Source organism: Wyeomyia smithii, chromosome 3 (genome assembly GCF_029784165.1).
Source record: "Wyeomyia smithii strain HCP4-BCI-WySm-NY-G18 chromosome 3, ASM2978416v1, whole genome shotgun sequence".
NCBI classification, from domain to species: domain Eukaryota; kingdom Metazoa; phylum Arthropoda; class Insecta; order Diptera; family Culicidae; genus Wyeomyia; species Wyeomyia smithii.
The window spans coordinates 68,651,766-68,672,608 of NC_073696.1; the positions used below are offsets into that span (position 1 = coordinate 68,651,766).

General features: G+C 36.2%; 1 long non-coding RNA gene across 1 annotated transcript; it reads left to right on the forward strand.

The window, feature by feature from the left end:
- The first annotated feature begins 2,840 nt into the window (after positions 1 to 2,840).
- LOC129732309 (uncharacterized) lies at positions 2,841 to 20,506 on the forward strand. Its single transcript, XR_008729229.1, has 3 exons — positions 2,841 to 3,167; positions 3,218 to 3,505; positions 20,283 to 20,506. It is a non-coding gene; the product is annotated as an uncharacterized LOC129732309 (long non-coding RNA).
- The last annotated feature ends 337 nt before the right edge of the window (positions 20,507 to 20,843 follow it).

A 20,843-nucleotide genomic window follows, 5' to 3' on the forward strand; every position in this document is an offset into this window, starting at 1 on the left:
ATTGAGATATTTCAATAGTACAATAGTTCGCATCAGGCCCGGATTTGAAGGAGGGGCAAGAGGGCAAATGCCTTGGGCCTCCCGACTTGAGGGCTCCCCCCTAGCTCTAAAGACATGCAACCACCACTCAAATCAAAAAAGATAAAGTGAAGACCTTTTTTTTTGCTCGTCACCTTCCAGCGAAGTATTAAGGTGTTGCACAATTTGCAAAAATTTTTCGTCCAAATTTTTTGAGCAACAAGGGCCCCGCGAAATAATTTGCCCCGGGCCCCCCAACACTCAAATCCGGCCCTGGTTCGCATAATCAAATTACAATTTTCTGGATTTGGGTGGATGCATAGAACAGTTTTCAATCGATTGCTGCGAGAACTAAGGAAATTTATTGAAAACTAACCGAATAATTATCATTTGAAATTGGACATATTTTTCCTTTTTCCATTTTCAGATTTCCATTTTACGTCCCTATGTAGCCGAACTACGTTCTACTAGCTCTACGTCAAAATGTACACAATCAGTCATTTGATTGAAGAGTGGGTAAAGATCTACTTCGTGATATTTTATTTACAAAATTTGTTCTTGGTATATAGTAAGCGAATGTTAAGTGAAGATACAGGGAGAAAGAACGCGCTGCTCAGATTATTTTTTTATCCACGCATCGGTGAGCTGCGCCTAATCAAGTGCATGATATCTCATTCACTCGCTCCTGGAAGTTCGATCGAGATATAAATACGAAACGAGCGACGGAAAGTTCAGGAGGGAAACATCGGATTTGAAATTGATGTTTCGGTGAGAGTTCCAACACTTTACTATAACGAGTCGCTAAACTTTTTCATTGAGTGTATTTTTTTAAGTTATGGAAAGAAAAGCCTCAACGTTTTTCAAATTTGATGTTGTACTATTACCAGATTAGGCAGAATTTGGCTATTTTAGAAAGTATTCCGGTAATCAGTGAAGTAGTCAGGGAGACTGCGGGTTCAAGTCCCGTCTGGATGCGGTATGTTTTTCCAAATCTGTATCATATTTTCAGTTCGCTTATTTTTCGCTTCCCCGGCTGCACACACTGTCTGCCTTTAATGTACTTGAATGTTAACGGGTAAAAGCCGTTGTTAAAGATAGAAATTAATTCAAAAAAAAATTAACCCTACGGAGCACCTTCCGTTGTTGTGTTGCACTCGCAGGCATGACTCAGACTGGCTTTGGTCTCGATCACACAGGACTATAAGAGTTATCAGCGTCAGCTGACTCTCCTGTGTGTGATGAGACATTCCTTTCATTCGCAGAAACAACGCCTGCACAGCAGTGTGTGTAGTTAGGGGCGAGTAAGAGAATAAGTCGACAGTGGATTTTTCGCGTGATGTATTTTTCAAACATATTTATTTCATGGAATTTGCATGTGTAAGTGTTAATGTATGCTCATATGTGTGTGAATGATAGGTTTTGAATGTTCGTTATAGTTGTGCAGTTGGCTACCAGAAATTCGTTATTTAAAGTGGAAAATGAATCCAGCGGAAATTTTTATGGTGTAATTGTTTAAAATGGGAGTGTTGTGTAATTCTATTTGAACAAATAATAAGTTCGAATGAGAAAGGCTGGGTCTCACCACTAGGTGGATTAATTTGGGTTTTTTATACTTTTACACAAAACTGCATCAAGACTAGATAAAATAACTTATTTTCAAGTTGTTACAACAATAATATAACTTTCGTAACAGATTTTGGCGATTTTATAAACTCCGCCATCTTGAGTGAGAAGTGACCCATAATTGTGTCTTTTATTATGTGTGCAATCTTTTTTTTTCTAAACCGATTTAACCCATTAGTTACAGTGAAACTAATTGTTGATCGAAAGTACACATCAGAACAAAGAAATAGACCGTAAAATATTATTAGTTGATCATTTTTACAATTTTATATCTATTTTTAAACATTCAGACAATACTTTGACAGACCCATAATTGCAGAGTAACTGTATGTTGTGAATAAATTAACACGAAAATTGGATAAAATTGAAGCGAGTTCAAGATTTTTTTCTCTACCTTTCTTCCTTATGTTCAACTCAATTCAAATAAAAATTGCTAGTTTTTTATTAAATACTTCATATCATTACTGAGCCAATTGAGGAACTGTTTGAGCGACAAATAATAATACATTTCAACGGTTCAAATTTCGCAACAGTCAACGCTCTGAACCACCCTAAGCTGCGCATGGTTAGAATATGTTTTTTGTTCTGTCCTTGGGGACCTGTGAAATTGCATTTAGTTCGGAGACAAATGGTGCAATTAAACTATGTACCTTTCCCCAGTATGAATGCCGCTAGTATTTGGCCTTGTAGAAACAATATTCCTTCGGCAGGAGAAACTTTTGAGTGGAAAACTCACCAGCCACTAGGGAGTGCCGTCATGAGTTGTCGTTCGCCATGATGTTCGACATTCCTGATACACGAATAGATTTTCTTGGGTCGAATAAGATTTAATATATTATCGTTATGCAGTTTCAGCAATGTTTATAGTTTTAAATCCATTTTACAGTTTTACTACTAGACTCCAGCTCGCTGTTATTGAGGTTTATCAGAGTATTCAAATGTTGGCTTGTTCAATTTATCAAACAGCATAATTTTGCGAAATGAAATTTACGAAGGGCGTCCTAGACGAATATCATTAGCATTAATTTGATAAAGGCGGAACCCACTAAAATCGTAGATTTTCTATCCTTCTACCCATTCGGCATAAGCATGCTTTGGAATCTGCTAGTATGACTATAGTGCTTTATACAGCAATCTATTTCTGACATTCTAATGCTGAAAAAATGTGAGTTGTTTATTTTATCTCTACTATATCAAACATTGGATCTCAAAAAAGCGGCAGAAATGCTGAAAAAAATTATTCGAAATCAAATCAAATTGTTTGGAGCTGCTTTGTCGGACTTTAGCACAGCATTCGCCCTCCCTGCGGTAACCAGAGCAACAATGGTTGAAAGTTGTATGCAATAGAAAATAATTTTATGCAAACAATGCACAAAATACAAGAGCATTTTACGAAAATTCTGTGTGGTGCAGTTTCCTAACAATCCGCTTTCCGCCTTTGATCCTTCGTTGCACTACGGGCACCTATGCTGTCAAATCAAATCAAGACCGGAATAATTTGAGTAACCGAAACGGTCGGATAGAAGGTAACAATTTAACTCACTGTTCATCGGATATTTAACTGTACAACCCGTAGCACAATGCCCGCCTCCACCGGTAGAGCATTCTCGGACAGGGCCATCATTACTCCCATCAAGGATTGTATCCCATTCAGCTGACGTACTGTGAAGCTCTTTGTAACTATTGCATTTCAGTTAGGGAGTGTATTCACTTACATACTGTACAATGTTCTGGCGGAAAAGCAGTTCACGGCGGACTTTGTCTGTGGAAAACGTGAAGAGAGATGATTGAAATCGTCACTGACATTGTATAAACAGCGTTTCGGCTGGCGACATCCGCGAATTGGTCGCACCAACGCGTAAGGGTGAGTAGATTGATGGTTTTGGTACAAATTGTTATGGAAATTTCGAAACTACATGACGGTTCAACGAATTCAGTTATTGTATGTAGTATAATTACTAGATACGGGATGTGTTTTGTCGAAACAATTTATGTTTATTGGGAAAGTCTGGCCTTGCCCAAATTACAAACTTTTTTTTGCTGTGATTGGCAGTTATCCAAAGGTGTAAATAAAAAAGTGCCTTCAAACAAAAAGGTGAAACCACGGGGTTGTTTATCAAGTGGTCTAGTCCCATTCGGACAGTTTTTAGGTTTCAACATGCTGTACAAGCAACCTGAAAAGATGAACTGCTTTTTCTCCAAAACTAATCGACGGTGATTTGTCAGATGTCTCTGAAAATAAGATCTAGAGGAAAACATTGTTACTTTTCGTCTTTACCCTGAAGTGGTGTGTTTTCTTGGTCGAGAGTCATTGTCTTAGTTGAAGTATTGAAGTAGACGGGGAAGGCGAGCTAACAATTTGGCAAAAAGAAACTGAAAGACATCAACCATTTGTATTTACCAACGCCACCTGCGTCTAGTGGTCACGAAACGCCGCATGATTGATTGGAATTTTTGCGAAGTTGTACTGCTTATTGCATGAGTTTGGTTGCTATTTGCATGGAGACAATCGACTTTTGTCAGTATTAGTTGTGCCATTTCACGGGATATAGGTAAATTACAAAACAAGAGTTTTTTTTACTAGTATGAATTTTTGCATTGGGAGCTCCGTAGCCGCAAGGTTACAGAGTCCGCCTTGGTAAACAGGTGGTCGTGGGTTCGAGTCTAAGTAGAATCAGGCCATTTGGTTGCCAAAGGACTTTAGCATGGGTTTATTCTCAGGCTTCCCACCAAGTACCTTTCCTTCAATCTGAATTCTACAGTACCTCTGTTGACTCTCCTTCTAACAAAAATAAGTCCCTGTTATAATAAAACTGGTGTGAGTAACGTATGAAAGTTTTCTCCAGGGAATTGTAATTAGGCGATATTGTTAGGAGGGACAAAGGCTCGGTATAGTAGAGTAGTAAGCTTGAAACTGGAAGGTAAGACTTACACACGAGCACGGATATGAATAATAAGCGTATCACTTACTTCAATAGTGATACTGCCAATAATATGAAGTGCGGAGTACAGAAAACACTTGGGCAATATCACAATAGATCTAATCTCTGGTCGCAGTGATGAGCCCACACAGGAAAAAAAAATCTTTGCATTCGTTTTCGAATAGAAAATATGAATATTTGTTTTGGAAGGAAAATTTTTTAAAAACTTGGGTCTCAAAAATGTCGATTTCCACTAAAAAAATCACCTATTTCAATAATAAATCAATATTTCTACTAAAATGTTGTCTATGGACGAGTTGTAGAAAATTGATTACCTACTAGAAAAAAAAAACTAAATTGCTAGATGGCAGACCAATTTAGTAAGGCAAATACTTTTTTTCTGGTTTTTAATGGGGTGTCAATGTTCCATGAGACAAATAAATGGGCTAAAATGATTAATGAAACAAATGGATTTCATGAGACCCTGTTTGGTTAAAAGTTCCATTTTTCGTCAAAAATCGTTATTTTTTTCAAATAGGTGCTACAAACGTATACTGTGTAGTAATAAACTGATACATTTTTTGTGAAGAAAATTAGTCAAAGAATCCAAAAAATAACAATTTCAAGCGGCAGTGTTATACGTTATTTTGACCTTTGGAAAACCAAATGCATTTTTTGTGTAAATGAATATTTATTGAATAAAATTTTTTATCAGTTTCATTGAATTTCTCAGAAAATTTTACCACCATATTATAAAAATGAACAAAACTCGAGTTATAGCATTTTTGAGAAACAAAGTCAAATTTTCTCTGGTTTTGCGAGATCTTCTTTTCTGAGTTTTCCTCCATATCATCTATTACAAAATCACGAATTGAAGGAAAATACTCAAGGAATCCAAAGAAATCAATTTTGAGTGACAGTGTTGCCAGATACCACATTTTTGCTTGTGATAAATTAAATTGCGTTTTTCGACAAATGAGTATGAGTATTTCAAATATTACAATTTAATCACTCGGAAACTCTCATACACCAAATGAATTGAAGATGTAAGAAACTAGTAAAATGAGCAAAAAATGCGACAGTATGTGTTGTTGCCGAACTGGAGATGAATGCTATTACTTTAAAGTAACAAATTTGTTACAAAATGGAGAATTTTCCGTTATTGTTTTTAAAGTAAAAAGGAAAAACTTTGCGTGCAGTCGTTAGGCCCAAATTCTGAGGCTTGAATCCTCAAACCCCAAACCTTAAAACATTTCCCAAATCCCATGTAATGAATTTCGAATACCAAGTGCTTAGCCAAAAGCTCAAAATTATAACCTGTGACTGAGAAACAAACGTAAAATTAATGTCTCAAATCTCATGTCCAAGACAAAATTCTGAAAGTTGTCAGATCCAAGAAGCAAGTAAAGATTAGAAATACTGAGCTTCAGATTGGTCGTTTCTCCTCAGAGAATCACTAGCGTGTAGGAGAACTGCTCTCACATTGATGGGCAGGGCACGCTCTTGCTTGAAGAGAGCATCGAACCGTGTGTATCTGAAGAGCATGCCAAAAAACACCGCGGTGGAATCTGAAATATTTCTGAATACATTTAAAAAGGACAACCAATTTATTTGACTATTTTTGAGCTATTTAAAAATGCTATGTTGCAAAGGCAACGATGTTAACAAATATTTCTAGAGTCAAAACGGTTTGTATGATCGGTGTAACTTCTTCGGTACGGTTGTATAGTAAAGTTCTTACGATTTTACATACCGTGCGAAAAAATGTGTAAAAAAAGCGTTATTTGGAAAAACGTCGTGGGAAAATCGGCTAAAAAACGTGTGAAAATCAAACTGTGTAAAAAACAGCCTACTTTAGTCTGTTACCGTTACTGTGACTTACTGTAACTGTTTTACGCGAAGACGAAAAATTGTGCAAAAAACCGCGTTATTTGAGAAAACGACGTAAAAAATTGTGTTATTTGGAAAACCGTCGTAGAATACCGTGTGAAAATAGGGTATACTGTAGATAATAAATTTTTCTTTGCGAAAAAAATATACACTCAAAACAATTTTTTTAAGTTGTTCAAAGAAAAATTAAAAATTAATTATATAAAAAAACTATTTATTTTCAATTATTTTTTTATGAAAACTACAAAAGATATGATTGATGATTGTCCGATCATGGAGAAATCATGGAAAAAAGTATAATTTAAAAAAAACAATTCTAAATTTTTTTCACAGATGAATTTTTCGGACGGACAATTTTATTACCTAAAATTTTTCCAAAGACACCACCTACATAACATTTTTAAATAGCTTTTTTTTGTAACATTTGGACCACTGCGACCATTATTTTGATCCTTTGTGGTAAAAATAGCTTCTTAAAAATAAATCGTTTTGACGCCTATTTGAAAAAAAATGACAATTTAAAAAAAAATATTAAGACTGAGACATTTTTTGTGGAACCGCTCTGTATGCCCCTAAGCATACAATAATTGAGGAAAGTATCTAGGTAGGAAAATAGATCGCGTTGTTTATTTCGCATCTCGATATTCCGGATAATCGAGTCAGCCCTGTAGTGTTTTTTTTTCTAAATTTGATTTTTTTCTTAAAAACTACAAAAGATTACCTGAATAATGAAGACTGTCCGATCATGGAGAAATCAGGAAAAAAAAACAAGTGATAATTTAAAAAAAAAAAAAAACAACAACTAATTACTCATAGAGTGCTTTTTTAGAGATTAACAATATTTTTACAGCTTAAACGGTTTGTTTGATTGGCATAGTGTTTTTGGAAAAGTTATAGATAGAAATTTTGTCCAAAAAATATATGCCCTGTTTAAAGAAAGGCCATGATGTAAGCTCTAAAGTCACTAGTTGTACTTCTCGAACAACGTATAACACGACTTCTCGATCTGTACTCTCGATTATTCTTTTTTTTTACGTAGAATTACGTCGAGCGGCAACATAGGAAAACAAATTGAAACATCGAGAGCGTCACGAAAATTTTCTACTCTCAAACTCAATCAGTTTCCAACGGATTTCCGTCCTTATTAGAGCAATCAATTGAAAAATTAGCAGTGCGTTCACTGAAATCCGGAAAAGACACGCCCACCGGAAGTATAACTCTCGGTAATCACTGTATAGTAATAAGTACAGTCATAGCTCGATAAAATGCAACTTCGATATAACGTAACTTTTTTAGATATCTGAAAATTGAAGTACAACAATTATTTTGGGGTGTATAATGTTCCGAACAAAAGTTTTTAGAAAGTTTTGAAACAATAAATACTGTGAAATGAGGTAAAATTTGTCATTTTTTATGTTTTGTGACTGGTTATGTTTGTCTACAAAAATTGTCTTGAAGGGACATAAAACAGGTTTATATACTGCTAGGTAGAGGGAGATAAGTGTTTGCGCACCGTTTGAGTAACTATCTAGAATTTTGCATCAATTAAAATTTTTTTTCCGTGCTTTGATGTAACGTAACTCGATGTAACGGAACGCCTTACATCGAGGTATGCCTGTAGTATGACTCTTGATAGTCACTGTCGCAGGAGGATGGTATACTGCAAAGTGGATCAACCAGCAGCAAGCAGGGCGATTTCAAATATAATATGTATGCATGGTTTTTGCCGCAATACTCGCTCATTCGATTGTAGCCTTCCATAGCGGTCGGTCCAGCAATGATGTTTTAGAGATCACCTTCTATGGTGGTAGGTTTTGGATCTCCAACCGTCGTTTTTTGCTCTGTTTTTTATTTCAAATTTCTCAGTAAAGTTATATTTAGATGACTTTTGGAACTTTGAAGGACCTACTTTTGATGGCTAAACTTTTAAGAGATTTTTGAAGGGTGAAAAGCTTTTAAAAGACATCTCTGAATGGGGCAAATGAAAAAAATATCTTCTGGCTTCATATGGAAAAGCAACCTGTATATTTTCCAATGAAAAATATTTGGGGATGAGATATTTCTTGAAATAGAATACTTTCTTCTTATACACACTCGAAATTTATTGCAGAGTCTCGGTAACTTTTCTTAACAGCTTGTTGACAGTTAGACTGTTCACGGAAAACAATCGTACTTCGCGCACAAAGTTTGTCTTTAAACAGTCAAACCTGTTTTTGGGCGAGGGATAGGGATCGCACGAAATAAATCACATAAAAAAATCATTTGAAACTTCACGTGCAGCTACAACACCATATTTCCACAACATTATTGAAAAAAAAACTTTTTTTGCGGTGGATAGGGACCGCATAAACAAAATTCTCAGTTGAAAATAACTCGGGAGTTGTTGATTCTGATTTAGAATACCTATGAGAACAATTACATAACATCGGATTGATAAACGTAACTTTTTTAAACACACCTACTTATCCTTCCAACCGCTTTCCTCCGTAGGCTAGCGATTCGTGACTTTTCCTACGTAAAACTGGCTCAAATAGTAATTTTTTGACGCAACACTTATGTAATACGTTGGAATTCATTCCAAGAATCGGAAAAAAATAAATTGCCTTTTTCATATACCGCACAAAAAAATAATCGCATAAAAAAGTGGCACAAAATAAATTCCGCACAAAAAAAAGTTCACAAAAACAGGTTTGATTGTATCTATAAACAAAGTGCAACGCAGCCGTTCTCTTTTTCGAATTCCCTCATTCTATCACCTACGCCGCGCCGGTTGCTTACTACGTTAGTCCTAGTCGTAGTTATTTAAGACTATCAAACGGGGTTTTTTCATCATACAGGTAGTTATTATGTTTTTTGTCACATCGATATTCCGTTCAATCAAATTTGCAAGCTACATTATCTTGTCGTCGCAATAACAAGAAATTGAACAAGCTTTTATCAGGCGTCACTTTTGTTCTGGGTGGTGTTCTGCCGAACGTTCAAGCTATTCTGCTCCCGAAAAAAGCAGAAAAGAATGCATAGTTTGAATAATTTACAGGTTCGCAAAAACTAATACTAACCGTTCTTTTGGGGACGACCACATAATTTTAATTAAAGCAACAAAAAATATATTTTTGCCTCTTATTACAATTTAAAATTTGACACAACATTTTCATCGAGCAGGATTCAGTTCCACGGCGAAGTGGTATTATCTACAAAGCAGCATTTAAAGTTATTTTCGAATAACTTCAAATCAACTAAACAACACTTCTCTCCAAGGTTACAATCTATTATTGAAAATGGGAGTTAAGAAAAAATTATAATTGAAAGATACCGTTTCACACTATCAAATTAATTACCCCTATATAGTGCATTCTCGAACCTTTTGCCAAAATACAAAGCTTAAAAGCGGTCTCAAGAATTGGTCTCATCAGCGCACAATACAAGGACTTCAAGCATTATGAATCAGTGCAACTTTCGATATGTCGCCAAGTTGTCGATAAACCCCGATAATTAATGAAGTGATTGTTCAATGATAGAATTGAATTCATTAAGACTACCAAATCATTTATCTCTCAACCCTTCGGAGTGAAGTCCCGTTGATGCAATAATTAAACAAAATCGAGTTTTTTGTGTGATGGAACGTCTTGACGGAGAATTTCGGTACACTAACGAATAATTAGCTGCGAGATCACCAACCCGCAAACAGGTTCAGCTGGTTTTGCAAATAGTGGCAGTCTTCAACTGAACGTATTACTAAATATATTTTTAAGTCATCGACGTCAATGAGTTTGCAAACCAAATGCAATTTCGAAATAATATCGTTGACAATAGCTTGAATAACTGTGGGTCCTTGTGACTGCCTTGGAGCACATCGGTTGAAATATAGAAACTTGAGCAACCACAGGAGTCATTTTTAACACGAAGTTCACGATCAGTCAGTTAAGCTAATCCAAGACGAGACAGTATTGCCAATGGTACATTGTGATCAACCAATTATTAATGTTTTTTTTTTTATAACCAATAAGCTTCTTATTGGATTTGATATCTGATATTTGAGACTAATATTTGTTTAAAAGTTTCCTTTCCGCCACATTTTTCTAGTTGTTATATAACGAAGAAAATGTCATAATTTGTAAGTACCATCCGTAGTTGAAAACATTTGAATAACATAGCACACTGCTATGTCACGTGAATTTTGAATTTGTTCATCAATTGTGAAAAATATTTAAGATTGTCACAATTGTGCTGTATACTAACGGCTGACTGTGCAAAGTCTGTATCCAAAAAACAAAAGAGAAGTCAAGTTCCGACAGCGAAATTATAGCACTTAGCCTTTTCGCTTTGTTTTTGGTACCAATTTGCATTTTAATAAGTCACCCTGTCACATTAATTCCCATTTTGAAAAATCTTCGTCAGAAACTTTTCCAAATTAGCCGGTAATGTTATTTCGAATTAATGTTAGATAATCGTTCAGTCGAGACTGGAAGCGTAATTTTAATGATTGTTCTGAAAAAAAAACTTTCTACAGCAACAAATTATAGTCGACAGAGTGAAAATCTGGACAAAAACGGAGGCGAAAATGCTATTAATGAAGGTGTCAAGCACATGCACCCTCGCTGAAGCCGGAGAATAGCTGAAACTGAAACAGCATCGATCGAACAATTTCCAATTAATCATTGTCAGTGCGAGCGGACAGTTCACGAAAAGTCCTCCGTGGTTCGCAGAAAGAAGACACCCCAAAATCTGCGCCAGATTACCCTGGTTAACAACTTCTCGGTAATTGTGGGTGCGCTGATTTACGGCAGAATCTGAATACATTCAGTGCCTAGTAGAATGCTTCAACTTGCTCGCGATATGATTAAAATATCTCCTTTCACCTAGCGCTAGAACGTTGCGTTTGCTGTCAGCCGAGCAGAAATTGTTGGCTGGTGGTGGGTAATAACCTCATCAAATTTCTCCGTCGACTCGCTGTAAAGCTTGATCCTCCCTGTCCCGGCGAACTGACGTTGACTGATTCATGAGACAAAGTGACACCGAATCAGCATCCCACATTGCTTTCATCAGCTTTGTTATTATCCAAGCCAAGCTGCACCGTACGAGAGGGTTGCTTTAGTTTAAAATTGTGAAGGAACTAAAGTTAAAACTAAAGCTTTTACTGCGTTCTGAGCTGGAAAATCTTAGTGAAATTTCGAGTAATTTTGATGATAAAAACCGTCATTTTATTTAGATTTTTCAACTCTCAAGGGTCTATAGAATCGTCGCAAACCTGTTTTGAGTATCTTTCTTACATTTCATGTTACTCGTTTTTGTTTATAAGTTGGTAAATATGCATAAATGAACTAAAGCATAGCTAACATCCATATCGAATTTTTGATAGACAAACAGAAAAAATGCCAAATAGTGAAAAGGGTGTATAACCTACCTTACATACTGTATGTTTAAAAGATCAACCAGATTCGCCACAGCCCACGGCAGCAGCCGTGGAAACAAAGCATGGCATGTTTCTTCTCAATCTTGCCCGGTGCCGCTTATCAATATGACACCCACTGTGTACAGTCAGTCGGTAGAGCGAAGGTACTATAGCTGATTTAATTAAGATTCCAACATCAAAGGCTTCATGTTTCCACGCTGGTGAATTTCCATTGGATACGCAAGCCTCAGCCGCATCGCGCGTTTCCATGTAGCGTCCGTTGCGTTGTTGTTTTGTTGTTGTCGGTTGCAGGCAAAGGTTCGACCGGTTGCTTGCTTCTTGGTAACGTTACACGCAGCAGTACACAGCAGGCCACTTATCATCTTGCTGTTGTGGAGGATAAGGGACACTGCTACCGGTATGACCTCTGGTGTTCGATTGGAAACAGTCGGATGTGCCGGTACTGACATGGCTGACGCTCGCTCACTTGTGCTGTGTACTCTGACACCACTTGTAACCTCGTATGTGTACCTATAAACTTGTACCCGAGTACGAGGCACCACCCAGGCAAATCATTAATTAAATTAGAAATCTGACACTAATGAATTCGATAATTTCGAGCAATCGAAGTCGGTTTCGACAGTTATTGCGTATCGCTGGTAATCGGTTGAAAGTGATTAGGACGCGCGGCGCACATTCAAGTTGAAGGGCTGCTGTAATTGAAGGACTTTCAATTATGCTGTCATGAGTGTTGGGCTTCAAGCGGGGGAAAATTTTCTGGGTCGGTTTGAACGATTTAATGGTCCGTGCCTTTGTGAGTAATGACGCTGTTAGGTTATTCCAATGTGGCTCTTTAGGACAAATGTAAATTTTCAATTACTAACCGAACACATGCTTAAAATTAAAACTGGATTATTTCGTACCGTTTAGGTTTTTATTCTCTCCGGTAGAGCTTATGGAAATATCTTGCAACGGTTTCCTTTAGTAAGTGAAGCTGCTTGGAAAAATCATGGCGTAATCAGATTCTGTAAGAAAAACACAAGGGGGTGGGGAGGCCGGTCTGCATATGATATGAAGCACGCACGCAAAAGGGTGTAGACAAAATTATTGAGGCAGGCAAAATTTTGTCAATCTTGAAATAGTCAGAACTTCACGAAAAACGATTGAATGAATTTTGATGAAACCAGTTTCATTTTACTGTAAAACTATTCTAGTTTCTAAAAATAACTAGGAAATTTTACGGGACCAACGGACACTGGAAATATTCCGGATTTTAGGAGTGTGTGTCGAAATGTCCATTCTTGCAACGCTAATAACTTTTTCTGACATCTTGTTTCTTTTATGTTTATATGTTTGCAACAAACTAGAATTCATTCCGAGTTCATTGGTACCCAAAGGTTGAAAATCCGTCGAGAAACCAACGAGATATGAGTTAATTAAGTATGTTTTTGCAGTTTTTCTGCTGTTGGGTACATTTTTTTCTTTAAGAGGTTTGTTCTGAAGAGTTTAGGCAACTAAATTGTCTATCTAAAAACCTTCATTTTGAAAAAAAATCTCAAATAGCCGATACAGTCATACCTCGATATAAGGCAACTTTTTTTTTCGTTACGTTATATCGAGTTATGTTATATCAGAGCACGAAAAAAAAAATTTTTTATTGATGCAAAATTGTTAATGGTTACTCAAAAGTGCGCAAAAACTTATTTTCTATCACCTTTTAGTATATATAAACCTTTCTCATGCCTCTTTAAGACAATTTTCGTTGACAAACATAATCAGTCACAAAACAGTGGGAGAAAAAAATGATCAATTTTACCCCATTTTACGGTACCTATTGATTTCAAAACTTACTAAAAACATTTATTCATGAACCTCAGAAAAAATTTTTGTACTTTAATTTTAAGGTTTTTAAAAAAGTTACGTTATATCGAGGTATAAGTTACGTTATATCGATATTTATATTTTTTCACTGTATGATCGGAAATTCAATTTTTTAATATTTTTAAATAAAAGTTCAGATAATTTCCTAGAAGTTATCTATTGACAATCATTCTCTATTTCTCGTCATTATTTAGATACGTTGATTTATAAGAAAGAGGTTTAAATACAGTAAACTGGGGTGACTTTGATCACCGGGGTGACTTTGATCACTGTACCTCTTTTTTGAAAATGTGGTAAAAAAGCGCTCGTAGTGCTTGGGATTTGTCGTAATCTTCACTGATTGTGTGGATATATGTCTGCATTGCTATTATTCATGAATTTCCTGCTATTTAAAGAGTGTGTTTCATGCTGAAATAATAATTGAAAATAAAGTGTATTTTTGGCGATTTTTGTTGCATACAAAAAAACGGTTTAAGCAGATTCAAAACAACAAGATGCAATACGTAAAGTTTTTTTTTATTTTGTTCCCAGATTAGTTCTTAAGATGAACAAATATTAAAACAATGCATTTCATTGTTATTTTTGCAAGTTTTTCCTCGAAGGCAATGTTGAGTCCCAATAATCTCCAGAGTGTATTACATAGGCTAGAGGAATCATATTTCGTCCGGGCACCGTATTTCGCCCTCCTATGGATCCTCACGATATTATTGCTTTTGAATGTTCAAAAGTAAATAATTTATATTCGCTACTTTTAAGCTTGAAATCTCATGATATCTTTAACACTGGTTCGTGATTTATGGTTATAATATTTTACTATTTAACGAGCTATCAATAGAGCGTCTGCTAGTTAGACGGATTTTCTTTTGGTTTTTAGAAACGAGTGCTGTATATTTCTAACCGGAAATGTTCTCGAAACTATGAGCATATTGTATATTTTACATTACTTGCCTCGGTTCCATATTTCGCCCTGGGCGAATCTCCTTACAGTGTTTTGGGAATATGATGTGTGCCTAATTTTCGCCCTGTCTGTCAATAACAGTTAAGGGGAAAATAATAACAACGTTTCCGATACAAGCTTGAAATAATCTTTCTATATAAAAATCAAGATTTGTATGCATCTATATTTCAACATAACCTTTGAATGCTTGTATTGATTTCCATCAAACTTGGTATACGTGTACTTTCTACAGAGCTGATGGTCATAGAATTGAAGGGAAAGAAGGGGATAACCATCTAGAAAACAGATCATGTCAGAAACTCAGAATCGGTGTCCGATGCCATTTTAAAGCCCGACACGGCGATTTCCAGTTTACGAAAAGTAAATCGTCTTTTTCCGAAACTCTGCATGCAACAATAACCCTTTCCCGCTCATGGTGACTCTAGAGCACCAAGAATTATAATCATCATATCTTGACATAAAATAATTTGTTGTGCTTACGATTGTTCCATAAACTTTTATATACTGCCTCAGAGCATCACTGGGCATTTTCTTCAAAATACTACAGTTGGCAGTAGTTTTAGTTAGTCTACAGAGTGTTCAGCTTGAATTTTCTCGTGAAGCTATAAATTTTAATGATAAACCTTGTGAGCGAGAGAGGGTTAACTACCGTTGTCGATTACTATTGGGATGTTTTAGGAATATCGGAAGTGGCTGATGTTGCATTTCCAGCAACATTCACCTTGATCGATTGTCTGTTTTTACCTCCCGCTTCTTAATGTAGCAATAATAATAATGATTTGATAGCGAAGAGTCCAAAATACGTTTCGAGAAGTTGCTGGAGCTGGTGTATTATTAAATTGAAGATTTGTTAAGAACATCGATTGAAACAATTAAGAGCTTCTAAAATCTTTCTATATAAAAATGGTGGTGTATTTGAATATATGATTCATGTTCACTCCGGAACAGCTAGACCAAACTTGACACAGGTATTTTTCGATATAAGATTGATTGTTATAGAGGAATTAACCAAAGATTGACTCAATATTGACAACATGATCTCCTTACAATCCAGTTAGAAATTAAAGGTTCAATAGTTACATAGAATATCAAAAAACCAGACCGTAATAACTTCTAAGCCACCAAAACCACAAAAGCTAACATGGAATCCCGAGTAAGGCTGGGTAATCAGCTGGTGATTTATAAAATAAATGCTTTGCACGGTTAACCAACCAATTGCATTACATAATTAAGTTGATTTTCTTTTCATATGTTGATTTGTTTCATTTAACAGCTGTTTTCGTCATATTTCCAAGGTGGGCGAAAAATGGATCCATAGGTGGGCGAAATTTGGATTTTCGGGGTTTAGGGGTTCGGACACCCATCAGGAAATTTCTATTTAACTCGACTAGATACGTTATTTTGGCTGTAATGCAACCCGAATGTGCAAAACAATGTTGATGTGCACTATACAGTGAATACTGTACATCGTACACTGTACATCACTGTACATCAAAATGTATAACGTTTATCTGGTTAGTCATGAATAAAGTGGGCGATTTATGGGTCCGTTACCCCATTTCTTCTAAACAAAAACCCAAGACGTGAAGTAAACTGCAAATTTGGACAATTGCATGAGTCATATTCCTCGTGGACTAGTTTTTGATGATTTTAGACCACATCCCTCTCAGTGGATAATCTTTCATATATATTCTAATATTTTGTATGAATCTTGGACATTCGCCAACTTAAACTGTTCACGTGGAATGAGAATGGCCCCCAAATTGCTTTCCATATTTATAAACTCGTTTATGTCGTTTTATGCTGTTCAATTTAGTGAAAGTAGTCAAATTCCCTAGTATTTCTTATAAACTAGAATAATTTTCCAGTAAAATGAAACCAGTTTTATTTTGATTTTCATTTTGATTCATTTTTCGTGAAGTCCTGGCTATTAAAAAATTGACAAAATTTTGCCTGTCTCAATCATTTTGTCTACCCCCGGTAGAGTGTGCGTAATCAGATCAAGTATGAGCTATTTTAGAGCATTTAATGATCTAGTTGGGAACCAGTACAACGCATGAGCGTTTGGCCTAACGCATTTGATGCTCTAGCGTATTTTAAATGTATTTGAAAGCTCCGAGCAACTTCGCTTGAAACGATTTCATCGGTGTTGGTATCGTCATAATGATTTGTAGTGGTATTGGTAACGTTTTCCAGTAGACTGCTCTCGTTGATGCAGTGTAACCAGCATTGGTTGCTGATAATTGAGGTACTTTTGGGTTTATTGAAATATTACCTGATCGATTTATTTTCAAGTAGGTACCAGATCATCCAAAAACAACATTGAATCAATAGTTATATGAGAAGACATTGCATATGTTCATAAAATTTTGTATTCAACTATGATGTAACTGTTTATTTGTTTGTCGGCTGTAGCGGTTAATTCTGTAGATTTATCGGCTCACTGTTTAAGTTGGTACCGATGCAGAAGAAGTAGAATGTGGCTTGGACGAAGCGCAAAAACTGACGTTTCGAAATATATCTCGGAATTTTTACGTATGTTTATTCAAATAAATGACTTAACATGGTCTGAAATGTTGGATTCCGTAAGGGGGGATGGTAAATTCATGTTTCCGTTACAGATCATTTGTGAGAAATTTCCACATTCTTCGGCTTATGTAGAACGCATATTTCAGTATATAGTTGAAACAAGAGAATTGCATAGCCACTAATTGAATTAACGAAATCTTTAAAAGATAAATTTAACAAAAACATATATAAACATCACGTAGAGAAAAATGAATAATACCATGATCAGTTAATACATTTAACTATTCGCCCTATTTATTGAAACCAAAAAGAACAGATAAAGCAAAGGCAAAATAACACTAATATGTTTACATATGTTCTGCAAGTAAGAGTTTTTCCATCCAACATTCTTATAGCGAATTTCTTTATTCCACCAGATCATTTCGTTTTGACCTGGAAGCGCACTAACTGCTGTCAAAACCCTTCTTTATTCGCTCGATTTTGACTCAGTTTTGACCTGGCTTGCTGCCCGAAGCGCACTGTAAAATTTGTCAGCTTCAACCCACTACCGCACGTGCTTAGTTCGTAAACAATTATCTGGCATCTCTTTCTTTCTTGCGTCACAAATCGCGATGCCGTTTTTTTATTGCTCGGCAGATTTGTCCGGACGCAGTGGAATAGAGAAATTCGCTATTAGTTTGCTCGATACAGATTTTTCTGCCCGAGATACAGAGAAACAGATTTTGTCAAAAAAAAAAAAAAAATACATGTATAAATGTGGCAACTCTGCTTCCACCACATTTGAGCGGGAGAAGAGTGGTGAATCACTCTAGAGAGAATACAAAGCAGAACGCCGCGCGGAGTACACTTCTGAGATCAATTCGATATAATTCGAGGAGAAAACATGCGTGACGGACGGCTGAATTTTTTTTTCAGTTTCGAGATGCATATTAAACACCATTGCCTACTTTCCTACCTGGGTATGTTTCTCTCACAGTAAAGGCATGTCCTGCAGTGATCTCTGTAGTGTTTGAGCGTATTGTCCTCTCGTGTGAAAAAGATCACACCAGCTTGCTTTCTCTCTGGAAAAATATTTCAGATTCCACAGTGGTGTTTGCGATTTGTTGCTCTCTTCAAGCAAGTGTGTCGTTTTGCTCAGTAGTGTGAGGCTCTGGTTATAGTGGACGTGAATAACGGCGCAAGACGATTTGCCTTGCCGTGTAGTAATGATTCACATTTAAATTTGAATCATGTCCAAGTATTCCTTGTGCAGCTGATGCGTTATGCTTCCACACATTTTTTGTACGTTCTTTGAGCAGAAAATGTGTAAACTTAGTAGACACAGTGACTGCATAATTCTTCAACTTTTGCGTGTGGAACATTATATTGAGATGAAGTAGAATTTACAATCGTCTTTGTCTAACATTCTAACATTCTAATTCTTCTAACATTCTGAATCAAGTGTAATAAATTAACGAGAAAATATTGACTTCTCCAGTAAGTATTAAATTTGTCCTAAAAAGGACAATTTATTGTTTAATTTCATATCAGATATGATGCTAATCGTGGTATCCCCGCCAGTGCGAATCAGACACTCTTCTGATAACACAGTGGAAAGCTGTTTTCACAATGAAAATTTGATAACCGACAGATTTTTATTGCCAACATTCTGCTGTGTTACCGCTGTTGCTACCCACTGCTACTTGGTTAGAATTGTGCTGGTGGCCATCCACTAGTAAACTGGTTGGTTTGAGCAGAAGCAGGATTTATACAACCCAAAAAGTGCATTCTCGGTTAACTAGTTATACTATTCTGTCGTCGGTGTTAAGGAAAGCAAACATTGAGCTGACCAGAGGACGAGATCGACGTTACAAGGCTTGACAATTTTCAATAGTGCAATAGTTATAATTAAACTGGTCAACACAGGTGTGGCCCTGAAATCCAAACTAAAAAAATGAGAGATTATAGGTTTTTAGCCATTTCTGTGAATTTTTGTGATGGCAGCAAACGTTTTATAGAGTCTTAAAAGAGAATTTAGAGACTTAAAAATAATTGAAGCGATAATTGTTTTTTAGACCTTTACCGACTAAAACCCAGGAGAGAAACAATTTTATTTTTCGTTTTTTCTCTCTGTCCTTTTGTAACTCATTTTTTGGCGTTGTCCTTGTTTTTTCGTTGCCTACTTATTTCTATCCGTCGTTGTTTCTCCGGCGGGAAATAAGGTGTCTAGTATCGTCGATTTTCCGGTAAAAGAATGTCGGGAAAATATACTATTCAAGACTATGCATTTTCCGTTGCAATGTATGTCTGTCTGTGGGAATGGGATTTCGTAATTATAGCAGGTTAAGAAACGAGGCTGCTACACGATTGAGCAGGAATTTTCTATAGGGACAAAACACATAAGACCTACTGCTAAACGAAATTCGACAAGTTGATTTACATTGGCACGCTACTGTTTATGTCAACTCGAATAGCAACGGTTAATTTAAACAGCATAGCACGTGCGTAACACGGTAAATAGTTTCGCTGATGATAGCAGGAAAACACTTTATGATTGCTCTCTCCTATCCTATCTCTTCATTTTTTTCCGCAATTATATCCCTGCTATAATGCAACCCGTGTTAGCAGGGCCGGATTGGGAGTTGTAGGGGCTCGGAGGCCGAGTAATATGTCAAGACCCCTTTTCAATTTTAGAAATTTCAATTAAGGACCATGTCATACATAAATAAAAAATTAAAGAATGGTTATAGAAAGATTGTGCCAGTTTCGTTCAATTTCTAAATTATTTTAAGTGTCACGAAATTTTTTGTTGGAAATAAAATTTTGTGGGGGTATGGTGACCCTGGGGCTATGGCCCCTTGATCCCCCCTATAAATCCGGCTATGCGTATTGAGAGTGAGTGATGTGAGCGCGCCAGATCTGTTTTTTCCTAATCTTGTTTTGCTACATGATGGTCATATAATAATTAAAATATCTACGGCAAAATATCAAAAAGCTTTTCACTACAAACTATCAGCAATCAGAGAGAGAGAGCATTTTTTCTTCTTCTTCTAGTAACGTTGGATGTTTTTTTTTTGCTCTATCATTTCAGGTGTTACGGAACAAAAGAAAAACAAATCTAAAATCCGTAGCCTAGAAAAAAACTGATTTGAAATCTTGCAAGTAGTTTGAAAGTCGTACAAACGTAAAACACAACCTTTGAAGACACAGGCAGTCAAAAACAAGCGAAAACTCGACTGACCTCGGAAGAATTAAGGAAATTTTTCAATAAGGTTTAATACAACCCTCAGATATTTGGATGATTTTTCCGAATAAAGCAATCAATTTTATCAGCCAATAATGCCTTCTTAAGATGATTCCGATACTCGGTAAATGTAAATCCCTCAATAGACTAGTGATACGACACTCTGATGAGGTTTACATTAAGCGGGAACCCAGCACAATGGAATAAAAAAATGGATCCGGTGGAAAATGTACTCAAAAGAAAAAAAAAACAAACAAAAAAAAACTTTTCTCTTATTGATAGCAAACTGGGTTGTAGCGGCCTTCTTCGATGCGCGCCACTGAGATCCTTCGGCTTAGTCATCATTCAATTGAGTCTCGCAGAGGCGTTGGGTCTGGTTTTGGGATGGTCACAAAGTTGTTTTCAGAC